The sequence below is a fragment of the Crotalus tigris genome, unplaced genomic scaffold (genome assembly GCF_016545835.1).
Source record: "Crotalus tigris isolate CLP2741 ecotype Arizona unplaced genomic scaffold, ASM1654583v1 scf7180000024359.8030256, whole genome shotgun sequence".
In the NCBI taxonomy this organism is placed as follows: Eukaryota; Metazoa; Chordata; class Lepidosauria; order Squamata; family Viperidae; genus Crotalus; species Crotalus tigris.
Window position 1 is genome coordinate 6,171,390 of NW_024100528.1, and position 14,928 is coordinate 6,186,317.

Consider the following 14,928-nt stretch of genomic DNA (forward strand, 5'->3'; position numbering starts at 1 on the left):
ATCAAAAATATTTAGTCAATTCTCGTTTGGGATCTCATTTTGTATCTTCTGCTCCTGGGAAAAAAGGGGGTGTAGTCATTTATGTTAAGCAAAACTTATCAGCCTGCTTGGTAGAATCTGATCCTCAAGGGAGATATGTTATGATTGAAGTTGGTTTATATGGTAAGAAAATACTTATAGTGGGACTGTACGCACCAAACCAACAACAGGAACAATTTTATAGATTGTTGCATCAGAAATTAACTTTGTTGGATTATAGATCTGTGATATTAATGGGAGACTGGAATGGTGTGTTAGATATACAAAGAGATAAAAAAGGATCTTCCACTTTTTTTAAACAGGCTAAACTACCTAAATCTTTTTTTGACTTGAAAGAGGACTGGGAGTTGCGAGACTACTGGCGTGAACGTAACCAGGAGGAGAGAGACTTTACTTTTTTTTCAGATAGACATCAATCCTTTTCAAGAATTGACTTTTTTCTGATTACAACTGATTTATATTTTAGGGTAAAGAATGTAAAAATTTTTCCTAGGACGTTGACAGATCACAGTCCAGTCTGGATGGAGTTGGTTGATGAAAAAGAGGAGAGGAGATCGTGGAGGGTGAATGAGAATTTATTTAGACAAGAAAAGAATATTCAAAAATTAAAGAACATCTAAAGGACTATTTTGTTTTAAATATGCATAAAGGAACTTCAATGTCAATGGTATGGGATGCAGGTAAAGCCTTCATGCGTGGGATTTTGATACAAATGAATAGTGCTCAGAGACAAAAGCAGATTCAGAAACGTAAGGATTTGGAAGACGAGATTAAACTAAAAGAAAAATCTCTGATTCTAAATCCCACAGATGAAAAGGTTAAAGAATCTATAAAATTGCTCAAAACACAATTTAATATGTTGATGGCTGATCAAACCGCAACTAATTTATTGTATATGAAACAAAATACATTTTGTAATGCCAACAAACCAGGGAGATGGTTGGCTTACCAATTGAGAAAGAAACAGAGACAGAGAATTATAGACAAAATAAATTATAATGGTAAATTGGTGTATCAGAAGGAGTTGATTAAGAAATCTTTTTTAGATTATTATCAAAAACTATATAAGAGTACTAATGTACAAACTTTAGATATAAATAATTATTTAAGTGAAGCCAACTTCCCCAAATTAACAGAAGATCAGAAACAAGAAATTAATGGTTTAATTACTAGTGAGGAAATTGTGACAGTGATTAAGGAATTAAAATTAGGTAAAGCACCGGGTACGGATGGCCTGACATCTATTTATTATAAAACTTTGCTAGAAGAGATGATTCAACCTTTATGTGAGCTTTTTAATAATATATTACAGGGTTTAGAGATTCCTCCGTCATGGGGCAGAGCCTTTATATCTTTAATTCCAAAAGAAGATCAAGATCTTACTTTACCAAAGAATTATAGACCTATATCTCTTTTAAATGTAGATTATAAGATTTTTGCAAAAATCTTAGCCAATAGGCTCATGAGGGTTTTGCACCAGCTTATACATAAGGACCAAACGGGTTTTATAACTGGTAGGTATATGAAGAATAATGTTAGACAAATTATTAACTTACTAGAATATTTAGATAAGAATAACCAGGTTTCTGCGGGACTGATATTTTTAGATGCTGAAAAAGCTTTTGACCAATTGAATTGGCAGTTTATGTTAAGATTAATTGAGGATATGAATTTTGGAGAAAAAATTTTACAAGCTCTTGGTGCTATATATCAAAAACAAACGGCACAACTTATAGTCAACGGGGGTTTGTCAGAGGTTTTCACAATAGAAAAAGGGACAAGACAGGGATGTCCACTATCACCACTATTGTTTGTTTTAACCTTGGAAATTCTGCTGATTAAAATTTGAGAATCCCAGGAAATAAAAGGAATAGAAGTTAATAAAAAAGAATATAAACTAAGAGCTTTTGCAGATGACTTGGTGGTTACTTTGTCTCAACCTACCTATTCTGTAGTAGAGTTGTTACAATTGATTTACCAATATGGACGGGTTTCGGGATTTAAAGTTAATAATAATAAGACTAAAATATTACCCAAAAATATGACTAATTTGGATAAGCAGACTCTGGTTAACTTCACAGACTTTGAAGTTGTTGATAAGATAAAATATTTGGGGGTTATTTTATCTGTTTCTAATGTAAAATTGTATAAAAATAATTATGAAAGGTTGTGGGTCAGGGTACAAAGAGATTTGAAAAATTGGGAGAAGTTGCAATTATCCCTTATGGGAAGAATTGCGGTGATTAAAATGAATATCCTGCCAAAGTTTTTCTTTTTATTTCAAATGATACCTATCTTAAAGAATGAGGTTAACTTAAATGAATGGCAGAAAGGTATCAATAAATTTATTTGGGCAGGGAAAAAACCAAGAGTAAAGCTTAAAATTATGCAAGATATTCGTGAGAGAGGTGGACTCAAGGTACCGAATTTGAAATTGTATTATGATGCTGTGGCTTTAACATTACTTAGTGACTGGGTTAATTTAACAAATGTAGAAATACTCCACTTGGAGGGTTGGGATTTACTTTTTGGATGGCATGCCTATTTAATTTTTAATAAAAAAGTTGACCGGGTTTTTAAATCTCATATTATAAGGATTTCTTTACTTCGGGTTTGGAGGAAATATTATAAAAGTGATTTTAAAATACCATTATGGGCTATACCTTGGCATGCGATAGAGGGGATAAGGAGAGGAGTTAAGATGGATAATGTTTCTTATGGACAATTACTCAGATGGGATGGTAAAAATTGGCAGTTAAAATCTTTGGAAGATTTAGCACATGAAAATATTACATATTCATGGTTTCAGTATAGACAAATAGTGGATAGATGGAAGATAGATCGTAATATGGGTTTGCTTAGAGAAGATGAAAATCTTTTTAAACAAGTAAAAGACCAAAGGCGAACTCATATTAAGAGAATCTATGGGTGCTAGTAGAACTGGATTCTGCGGGTTTTCACGCGCCCAGCGGTCTCCCATGGGTGTTGAAGAACAGACACGTACACGTGGTTTCCTCGGGATGGGAGCCTCGAACAAAGACGAAGCATCCCTTTTATTGTGTTATCAGAAGGCGGGTTTATAGGCACCTGGTGACCACCTTACACCAACCACATTTGTTATGACACAGCATATTAGCATATTACACGTGCTAACTTTGTTTTGCACACGCTACTATACAGCTGTTGCACATGGCACTAACAAACACCAAAACAACATTCCCTTGCACCGCACGGCACAAACTTGTTTACGCCAATCTATTTTCTCTTCTGACTTCCGCATACCTTGGCCTACTGCAGCTGATGACTCAGCCTAACAGGCCAGATAACCCAATAATTCCAACATCTCCTACTTTTCTGTTTTATTTAAAAAATAAGGAGGTTGCGCTTTATAGGAAGTCATCCTCAGTGTCGCTTGGCAAAGTGAAGGCTGGTTTGGTTAGCAAGGGTAACTGAACTGCAGTGATAGGTGTAGTTACTAAATTGACCTGTTGGTGGGTGACAGTTCCTGAAGATTACAGTTTATTGCAGAAAGATGGTTCTTCAGGAAATTGCATTATCATATCCTGCTTCCCAGGTGATGGGGCTGACTCCTAGAGTTTGGGTGGGGTATGCAGATCTTCTCTTTTGTCTTCTTGATTGCTCTGGCTCCAACTTTCTGATGGTGTTACATTTGCATCTGTATGGGCCTAGCTCTTGTTTGGGGCAGATAGATTTGGGGCCAGGTTTGGTTTTTAAAAAGTCCTTTTGAGGAAAAATATATTTTTCTGCCCTTTTTAATATTTCCTTCTGGGGGGGCTAACTTCCATCAATATCCCCACTTTGTGCCTTAAGTGTGTAAATATATGACATTAAAATTGATCTGGTCAGGGAGACTTGGTAGGCAAGCTTTTAAACTGTTAAGCAAAAAAAGAAAAAGACATTAATGGAGGCAGCAGAAAAAGATCCCTTTAGTGGCTCCCAATTTTGTTAGGTGGAAAAGAAATTTATAGTATCCAATATTCTGTGCCAATCATTTTCAAATGTTGGATGTCACCTTTAGCTTCCAGTCAGGTTTGCATACCTCCCAAAATTCTTCACAGCCATGGTTTTCCTTAGTACATGACCACTGGCTGCCCAATTTCAAGGGTTGTTTCCTGCCTTAGCTCTTAATTCAGTGCATCCAGGTTTGTAATGTCCAATATGCCAGTCTATTAAATTTTCTTTAAATTGCACGTAATGAGTTCTAGGAATTCAAATCTGAGCTCAACAGTGCAAAATATTCAGGGCTGAAGTTTGGGATTTTCCCTGTTGCTTCCTTAGTCAGGGCATATGAATTGCAAATCACCTGAGGGGGCCTAGTTCCCTCCCCCCTTGGAATCTGTTGGAAGTTGGTCCCACAAAGCTTTGGTGCAATAGAGCAAAAATCAGCCTGGGGGGAACTTTACTAAAGGTAGGTGGAGGGGATAGACTCTGAATGGTGTGAATGGTGTGTGTGTGTGCATATGCAGCTATTTCTACAAAACAGGCAATACAAACATTCTGGAAAAGTTTTCCCTCCCACCAGATAGAAGTCCAAGATGTTCAGTATTTGTTCTGCCACATATTCCCATCTCTCCATTAATACATTCAACTGGCTTGTTACAATACAAATGGGGCAAGAAAGAAAAGTTTACAATGAGTTTCCACCCTCCCCCCATAGTCTTAATTTTCTCTTCTGAGGCTTCACATGGCACCACCTTCCTTCTGCAGCTCTCACAGGCATCTGGGGAAATGGTAGGACTTGGGAAGATGCACTCAGATTGCATGGTGGCTTTTTAGTGGATGGCTGGATTCAAAACTCAATTCCATGGCTCAAATGGATGGAGGCAGCATCTGGGTCTGTGTGTTCTGCTTCCAAAGGCTTGGGAGAGGGTTTCAGGGCTGAAAGATACAAGAACAAGGTCTCCCCCCCCCCTTCTGGACAGACTCTACCAGGAGAGGCAGACAAAAGGTTTGGAGAACAAAGAGCAGGAAAAGAATTGGAAGGGGGGTAGTTTGCAGGCAGTTTGAAAATGCTGAAAACTCCAAATAATTTTAAAAGCCTAAATTTTAAGGTGTGCAACTTGCCAAGGGTAGGAGAATATTTATTCTAAAATAGACCACATAGTTTTAGAGATTGAGTGATTATATATTTGGGATAAGAAAAGTTTCATAGTATTAAGTTAGGAGAAAAGAACTTTAAAAAGTTATTTCCCCACACGAGTAGACTTTTTCAAAAGGCTCTTGTAGATAAACACAGAGAGAAGGAGGAATACAAACAAACAAACACAATTTTTTTCTTCACTCTGTTTGTTGGCCAGACAAACAGAGTGAGGTTTTTCCTTTTTGTGGCTATTTTAAGCAGAATTTCTAGCAGACTTTAAAATTCTTTTTCCTTTGGATTTGAAACAGTTAACAGTCACAGTTTTCCTAATTTAACCCACACAGACATTTTTAGGGATCCTCCTTCGGGCTATGCAAGGCAATTTAGATATACATATTTTAAGAGGAGGATCAGCAGCAAATCTTTCCCATTGTTTTTCCTAATTTAATTATTGATGACTTGGTCAATTCCCTAAGTTCTGGGAGGTGCGCAACCTGAGGCTTAGAGAATTCTGTCCCCATACTCCCGGTTTTGGGAGGGTGCTTCGTCTAGCTCTGACGACCGGCCCTGAGTTGCAGTGAGCTCTTCCGCTGAGTAAGTAAGAGGATACCAAGAGATGTAATATTTTGGGAGGGTGCTTCGTCTATCCTGACGACCGGCCCTGAGTTGCAGTTTTGGGAGGGTGCGTCTGACGACTGGCCCTGAGTTGCAGTTTTGGGAGGGTGCTTCGTCTAGCTGACGACCGGCCCTGAGTTGCAGTACCCAGAGACGTGCTCAGAAACTTGAATCACGTCGGGGTCACCATTTGCGGGTTTTCACGCGCCCAGCGGTCTCCCATGGGTGTTGAAGAACAGACACTTACACGTGGTTTCCTCGGGATGGGAGCCTCGAACAAAGACGAAGCATCCCTTTTATTGTGTTATCAGAAGGCGGGTTTATAGGCACCTGGTGACCACCTTACACCAACCACATTTGTTATGACACAGCATATTAGCATATTACACGTGCTAACTTTGTTTTGCACACGCTACTATACAGCTGTTGCACACGGCACTAACAAACACCAAAACAACATTCCCTTGCACCGCACGGCACAAACTTGTTTACGCCAATCTATTTTCTCTTCTGACTTCCGCATACCTTGGCCTACTGCAGCTGATGACTCAGCCTAACAGGCCAGATAACCCAATAATTCCAACAGATTCAGAACCAGAATTAATTAAAGAATGTATGATTAAATGGGCACAAAATTTTGGTGAACCAGTTCTACTAGACACTTGGGAAACCATCTGGGTGAGGAATGTTAAATTTACACAAGCCCAGAACTTAAGGGAGAATTTTTACAAAATGTTTTATAGATGGCACCTTGATCCACAAAAAATGTCTCGTATGTATCCTGACTTACAGCCTAAATGTTGGAGATGTGGTTGTTTGGATGCTACTTATTATCATATTTGGTGGTCGTGTAAAAATATAAAAGCTTTTTGGATTAAGATATGGTGGAATATTCAAAGAATTTTTAGAAGGAGGGTAAAATTTACCCCACAATTGTTTTTGTTGGGTATCGTTACTGATTGTGATGTTAAGGAGGTTATACTGATGTTAAATTTAATCACAGCCGCAAGGTTGTTAGTAGGGCAATACTGGAAGAAGGAATCTTTGCCTACCTTGCAAGAATGGTTTTTTAAAGTTTCTTATTTGGCGGAAATGGCAAAGATTTCGGCTTTTTTAAAGGATCAATAGCAAGAGAAGTTTTTTGCGGTATGGGAAAAATGGATAGATTTTATACAACATAAGTTGGATATAAAAAAATATTACTTAGTTTTTCAATAACCTATATTCTTTTCTTCTTTTTTTTTCTTTTATTCTTTTTTTTAAGCATTTTTCTTTTTTAATATTTATGCTTTTCTTTTTTACATATATATTATTGTTAATTATCTTATAAGCTTATGTAATGTATTTAGATATACTTATGGTTTATACTTTTTTAATTTCTTTCTAAGATTTTTAGAAATTTTAATTAAGCCTATATTCAGCTCTGGGAAGGTTGGGGGGATGGAGTGGGAGGGTTGGGGTGGTTGGGTAGGGTTGTTTTTTGTTTTTTATCTTTCCTTTTTCTTATTTGTAAAAACTTTAAAAAAATTTAATAAAAAAAAAATACTTCACGTGATCTTGATTCTATCCCTCTGTTAATGCAGCCTAACACTGGGTTGGCTTTTTTGGCAGCTGAAGCACACTGCTGATTCATATTTAAGTGATTGTCCACTAGGACTCTGAGATCCCTCTCACAATTACTACTATTGAGCAAGATACCACCTATACTATACCTGTATATTTGGTTTTTCTTGTAGAACTTTACTTTTTTCACCATTGAATTTCATTTTGTTAGATAGCGCCCAGTGTTCAAGTCTGTCCAGATCCTCCTGTATCTTAAGCCTGTCTTCTGGAGTGTTGGCTATTCCTGCCAGCTTGGTGTCGTCTGCAAATTTGATGAGTTCCCCATCTATCCCCTTGTCCAAATTGTTGATGAAGATGTTAGAGAGCACTGGGCCTAGAACAGTGTCTTGGAGCACCCCACTACACACTTCCCTCCATGTAGATGCAGTTCCACTGAGGACTGGTCAGCCAGCTATGAATCCATCTGGTGGTGATGCTGTCTAACCCACATTTTTCTATCTTATCAAGTAGTATCTTATTTTATCAAATGCCTTACTGAAGTCCAAGTAAATTATATCCACAGCATTCCTTTAATCCACTAATTTTATCACTTGGTCAAAGAATGCAATAAGATTTGTCTGCCATGACCTGTTTTTGACAAACCCATGTTGGCTTTTAGTAATGACTTCGTTTGCCTCTAGGTGTTCACTGATTCATTGTTTGATTATAATCTGAAAATTTTCTGATTTTCTGTTTTCCGCCAATCAATTAGTTCACTGCTTTTTTTTCCTGAGGGAATGGGGCGGACATTCCCCTTTCCTCTCTCATTGAGGAGGATTCTTTGCTTTGGGTATTTTTTTCCAGGAAAAAGTCTTAAAATCATAAAGAGAGGATATAGTCTCACCCAATTCCATCCAGTTGCTCAAAAGTTGCTCATTAATGCTTATTTTCTTTGTCTGTCAGCAGGTTCTGAGTGGCCACAGAAGTGTAGCCAGTCCCCATCAGTTTGGAGGGCTTCTTCAGATCAAACACAGGGGACACCACCCCTCTGTGATCAACAAGGGTCCCTTCCTTCATTGCCTCTCCAGGGTGATTTTTGAGTCTTTTTAGGGTCCCCAGCAGCGGCTTTGTTCCTGCCTTAAAACTAAGGCCAGCACATGTGACCGAGAAGTGCAATCAGGCATTGGTTCCTGTGCCTGGCTGACTCCGATTCCACCCTTTGCCTCCATAGGCAAAGCAAATGAAGCAAACACTCCACCCAAGAATGGAAGCTTCTGGAGGCCATGATCTCTTTTGAACTTGCACGATATCACAGCACCCAGGAGCTTCCATTGTTGGCACGAAAAGCATTTCCAAGCTGATTCTCCTCTACCACAAAGGGAAAGAAACTGCAGCAGAGAGCATTTTTGCAAGGTAAGTGAGTCCGGCATGGCAGGGAGGGAGGGGGAAGCATGAGATATCTTAGTGGTCAGGGAAGCCTTGGGGGGCCTGTTTTATCACTAGGTCCCCCATGGCCTTGCACACCCTGAGATACCTCATGTGCACTTAACAAGCTGTGTGTGTCTTAACAAGCAAGGGAGTGATCTTGTTCAAGTTACAAGATTCACTCCCATGAATTTTCGAGTTACCAGTGGAATGTGCAGGCTCCATTACACTTGTAACTCGAGGACTACCTGTACATGAATGAATCTATGATCTATAACATTTTATAATATTTATACTAAAACTTACCTGTGAAGATTCAGAACTATACAATTAATAAGTATGAATAAAAATAAACTTAAAATCTATAAAATATAACAACTTTTAAATCCTAACTTAAAAGAACCTAAAATAATTCCTAGTAAAATTAAAACAATAATTATATGCATTATTTGAAAAACTATAAATATAAATAGCAAGAAATTGAGTTCAGTCCTATCTTATTAAGAGTAAAAAGGAAGACAATAATCCAAATAAAGATAACTTGCTCAACAAAGTTCTTCTCCATGAGGTTTTGTGAGACTAACCCTATTGGTAAAAAAAATAACCTTGGCTTTTACCTATGACCAAAGAGAAAAGACTAAATTCTCTTTATCTTCTGTGGTCATCCTGTTATTTTAATTGTGCATATTAATGGAATTCATGGAATTAATGTCAAATCAAGTTGTTTTTTTTTGTCACTACATGAACAAGCAACTCATATTCTGAAAGTATCTCTAAAGTCCATATAGGTAAGGTGACCAACCGTCCTCCTTTTTTAAGTTCTGTCCTCCCTCAAAAAGTGTCCTCCTACATGTCCTTTTTGATATTGGAAGACTAATCTGCAGAGCTTTTTTTTCTCATAGAACTCTCAGAACAGCGTTCCAGTACCTTTTTTTGATGGTTTTTTTTTCAGCTTTTGCATGAGCTGTGCTACTCCCCCTATTGGCTTTCGAAAGCCAATAGGAATTGCTGCTGAGCACGCCAAAACACCCGGCTGGCAAACTTTGCACATGTAAGTTGTCTGCAGCGAAGGCGAATTGGCAGGAACTTTGCACCCCTCCCTGCTACCCAACTACACCACCTCCTAGTTAGTCCCAAAGATACCTGGAGGAAACTGGAGCGGCAATGCCATGGTAACTTTCTCTTGATCTTCGGCCCTGCTAGGGCAATAATGGCTGCGGGCATAAGAGGCAGGGGCAGTGGGGCTGCTGTGGGCAGGGGTGTGAGGGGTGGCGGCGGCCGGCTGCCGCCCGTGCTGTGAGAGCTGCGGGGCCTGCTCTACACAGGGCTGTGCAGGGTGGGCAGTGGTGCTGGCGGGGCAGCTGCAAGTGGGGTGTGTCGACGGCAAGTGGGGCCAGAGCCGGCACAGCTGGTGCTTTGGGAGCTACGGGGCCCGCTCTACACGGCCGGGCAGCAGTGCTGGCGGGGCAACTGCGGGCGGGGGCACGGCATGTAAGCATAATTACAATATAAAATGTTATTGTTACAAATGTTTTTTATTATGCATTTATCATATTATAGTGTATTCTGTATTATTGTTGCAATGAATAAAATGTTTCTTTTATTTATGATATTTTTTTCTTCAATTTATTTGTGTCCTCCTTTTCATTGTAAAAAAGTTGGTCACCTTAATATAGGAGACTGATTTACTGCAAAGCAGCAGAAGAAAAAATTAGGATACTGGCAATATGTGTCCTTGGACCATATGTATTTCTTTCATGGACAATTTTTCATGAATAAATTCTCTCCATTTTGGAAATTCAAAGCAGAAGCTTTCACAAATTTTATAACATTTCCAGATCATATCATATATCCAGATCATATCTGTAGTTGTTTGGTTTAAAAGCAGACCTATCTAATTTGTACTTTCCTTGTACAGACCTGTTGAATTTCACATTTCTCCAATGTAGCAATTTATTTTATTTTTAATTAACAAAGTGCACATAAGGTTATGTATTACAATAAAATATGTACAGCATGTATTTTTGTGGAAAATATATGTTTACATAACGGCATATTTGATTTTTAAAATGGCAGACTGATATAGAAAACTTGGAAACAAAAGAGAACAGAGAAATTTCCAAAACTGACATGGACCAGAATAGATTGATCTAATCTGAAGCAACTCTGATTTAATAACTGGTATAGAAACTAGAGAACCACAGATGTTTCTCCTATGGAAACCTGCCAACATTTGGGAAAATGCTGCCACTCCATGATACAGAAAAATAAAGTTACAATGCAAGCTTTATTCAAATTCTTCTATTTAGATTTAATGAGCTTCTTCATCAGTACTTCCTCATTTATTTTTATAATCAAAAATAATTTCTAACAATTTAGGAGACCATTTCTAAAAGTAGAAAGTGTATTGACGTTCATAAAATAAATTATTCAAGAAGAAAGATTGAATAATATTAATACTAATTGAAAATCATTACCTGGACTTTCTCAAGCTTCTTGTCTGCAACTGCAATAAATTGCACTAATATATTAATATATTTATACATATTCTGCTCCTAGGTCTCCTGTAAGTATTTGCCCAATATTCCAAAGTCCAGAGCAGAATTTTAACACTATATGAAGTGTTTATAAATTATAAAGGAATACTTTGCTTCTGGATGAACATCTTTGCCACATTCCTCCAAGTCACACTTGAATATAGACACACAGATTATTGCAAAGTTACCTGTCAGGCATTTCAGGCACTGCTAGATTCAGAGAAACCAGCTACTTGACTTTATGAAGCTACAAAATTATTATTTTTTTAAAAAAGGCTGCATTAGTTTCTCTTTCTCTTTTTATTTGTCTATTTGTAGATTATTTGAAATGAATAGAAAAAGAAGAAACAATCAGGCGGGCAATACGAAGCAGAAGACATGAGAATTTGCTGAACTACAATCAAGAAGAACCAGGTTCAAATCAATCTTCAGCCACAGAAGGACGATGGATAGATTTGGGACAGGCAGTATCAATTTAAGTTTGTTGCCATGAAGTGGGAAAAATTGGAGTGCTAAATACACACCTTGAACTCCTGGTAAAAGGCAAGATAAAAATTAAATTAATAAGAGAGTAAATATCTACATATGATCAAAATCCAAATTGTTCCTTGCTGAGAATGTAAGTGCTGAAATTCTGTATTTAATTTTGGACTATAAACACATTCTTTGGATAATATGTGACAATAATGGCAAAGCTCGGCTCTGCCAAAGGGTATAAGTACACATCTATCACAAACAGTGCATGCAGTACAGCTCAAACTAGATTCAAATATTGCATTTTAAATGTTCCTGCTCAGACCAGATCCAGACCAATGGAAAATGCTCTGCATCTACAAACAGCCTTCAAAGAAGATACTTCATGCTCAGAAAATAAATAACTACTAACAACCCAAGCATATAATGTAATTTATGCAATAGACAATATTCATCAATCATATGTTACCTGCCTTTAAATGTGTTTGAAGATGAAACACTTAAATATCAAAATGTTTTTATATGTGCTATAGAACTGCATGCACATATCTAAACACACATATACATTTTTTCTATAATGGCACTTTTAAAAGTGCTAAAATATAAATCATCCTCTGAAATGTAATTATTAATCATCGTTCTTCTATAAAGAAAATATACCAGGCTCACCCCATTCCCAATTTAATCCTAACAAGAATTCTGTGAGTATAGGCATCTGCAGTAAGGAGAGCAAAGAGTGCAACCCATTACAAGTAGCAAAGGATAGAGATTCCATTGTGACATCACAATCAAAATGGTTAGGCACAGATGGCTATGTCTATGAACTAAGTTAAGCTGAAGTATAGCTGATGATGCAGATTTCAGCTATATGGAAATTCTCTGCCCAGTTGAAATATAGCAATCTAACCACCATGCTACAGTGGTTTCTAAGTAAGTTTTAAAATATTTTTCTTTGTTTTAGCTTCTCATCATTTTTTCAGTTATTTTGTTGTCATAGAATTTCCCTGGCTGGTTTTTCTTTAAACAATTTCTGACATTATGGCAGGTAGTGAAAAATATGCTATCCTGTTGAAACTGCAAAAGGAAGCAGAATATAATTACTCAAGTGGGAATTAAGCCAAGATCTTAGCACCAACACCTCTATGCTTTCAAATAGAGAATTTTATCACTCGGGATGGCTAATTTATGGTTCATTCAAATATGACAGCTCCTGGTGCATAGAGGGATTTATGCCATAGAAGGACTACCCCAGTCCAACTGTCGGGGGGGGGGGGAGACCACATTAAGCAATGCTCTCCTGTTTGTAAGGATTACATCAATTCCAGGTTTGAGAAGCTGTTTAATGGATACTCTCAGTAGCAGGGATATAATTTACCTGCCTTTTGGAGTTCTCGACTTGTAAACCTCTTTGAATATAATGACTGCAAAAGGCAGTTTTGAATTATCTTATTTTATTCATCTTCTAAGATAGGAGGCATGTCCCACCCAGCCTGATTTTAATCCTCAGATTAACTTAGGTTACACTAAATGAGAGAACAGTCTCAGGTTTTGGGGGTTATCTGATTCTGGCTGTTTCCAATTCTTGTCCAAGGATCTGGTCATTATATCACAATGCTTTCATTTCCTACTAACTATAGGAAAGTACAGCTTCAATAGATAACATGATTCTTACTCTTTCTATTTCTTGAAGTGAGGGAATGGAGACTATCCCATTGTGGGCTACAAAGCTCAAGCAGAAGTGCTATATTGTTATTAGCCTTGTTGTTATTGCATGTATGCTGTTATTGTTGTCATTACATTACACTATTACATTAATAATTCATATCAAATGTAGACATCCAAGACAGCTAAAATATAGGTGGGGTTGTCCCATTGTTGTCTCATAAAAACAGTGCCATAAAGTAGGTTGGGTTAAAAGTTAACAAGTAGCCCTAACTCACCCAATGAGCAGATATTTGAACAGGAATTTGAACTTGGGTCTCCCCAGTTCCCACTCATCTGCTCAACACTGACTCACCAAGGAGGTAAGGGGGATGTGTTTAAATAACTAAATCAATGTTTAAATGCTGCATATGTAATTTTACAGAAAAGCTGAAAACATTTTATCTTTGTTCTGTCAGTGCCTTTATTAGCAGCATTTCTTCATTTAGCTCCCCACAAGTTTCCTAGCAACATCTTTACATTCACATTAACACCTATTAGATCTATAACGGATACCTTTAAAATAATCACCCAGTGTGAAAATGCTCTAAACTCTTGATGCCTGAATTGGATCTGTTTGGGCGCTGCCTGCATCAGAAAACAAAATGCTTCTTATGCATTAAAGAATATGGCTATCATCCTATCCTGTGTCTTTCTATTGTTGTTCTCTTGGCAGGAAAATTAGGCAACATTGTTCTTCATTTCTTTTTTTTTTAATTTTGTGAAAGCAATTATTGCTATTCTATGGTTGAAATCAACTCTGCATTTAGAAAGAGAGCAAAACATGTTGCTATAAATGACAAATTGGTTGCCATCCTCAAAGCTACAACATCAGCTAATCCTCAGAAAGCCACCCCCAAACTGAGACAGCTTTAAATCACTCAAAGCCACAATGCAGTGAGTATTAGCACAGTGTAAAGGATCAGGCAGACTTCTCCAATACTGCAAGCCAACAACAACTGTCTGTTGTTCAGGGACAGCTACCTAGGCATTCCATTTATATTTCTGTAAATGCAACATTCTGGCTAGGGGGCATTCAAATAGCAAAGCACAGAACTGAAAGATGGATCAACCAATCGGCAGATAGGATGTACACCTCTGCACAACATGCAGCTGGAATTAGGGAGGTTTGCACACTGGCCCATCTGCATCCGTCTGCAATCTATGCTTACCCATCAATCCCCTCACAGCATATGCATCAACAGCTACAGGCAGTTGTGGGCAACTCTAAATTGGCCTTAACATGATAATGATGTGCCCTAGCATGCTATGAAGATCAAACTGTTGTGGGTTTTTTTTTTTTCCCCATACAGGGTCAGCCCTATTATTTGGCAGATTGAAGCAGTTGCTTCAGCTGCAGTTCCTTCCTAAATTGTGCTGTTTTTTATTGTGAGGTTGAGATTCTTTAATCTCTGTGAAAGAGATAGGATTTGTCTGTACAGGAAATAAGCAATATTGCAAATAATAACAATTCATGGGGGAAATAGATGGCTG

General features: G+C 37.7%; 1 protein-coding gene across 7 annotated transcripts in view; it reads left to right on the top strand.

Moving 5' to 3' along the window:
- The first annotated feature begins 12,533 nt into the window (after nt 1–12,533).
- The window catches only part of TEX55 (testis expressed 55), a 42,740-nt gene continuing 40,345 nt past the window's right edge, over nt 12,534–14,928 (top strand). For 6 of the 7 annotated variants that reach the window (XM_039327368.1, XM_039327367.1, XM_039327369.1 and 3 more), the window contains exon 1: nt 12,534–12,663. The gene's annotated coding sequence lies outside the window, so the exon portion shown is untranslated. Of the gene's footprint in view, nt 12,664–13,686; nt 13,758–14,928 lie in introns of those variants that run through there. The other variant, XM_039327366.1, reaches the window with a different exon arrangement.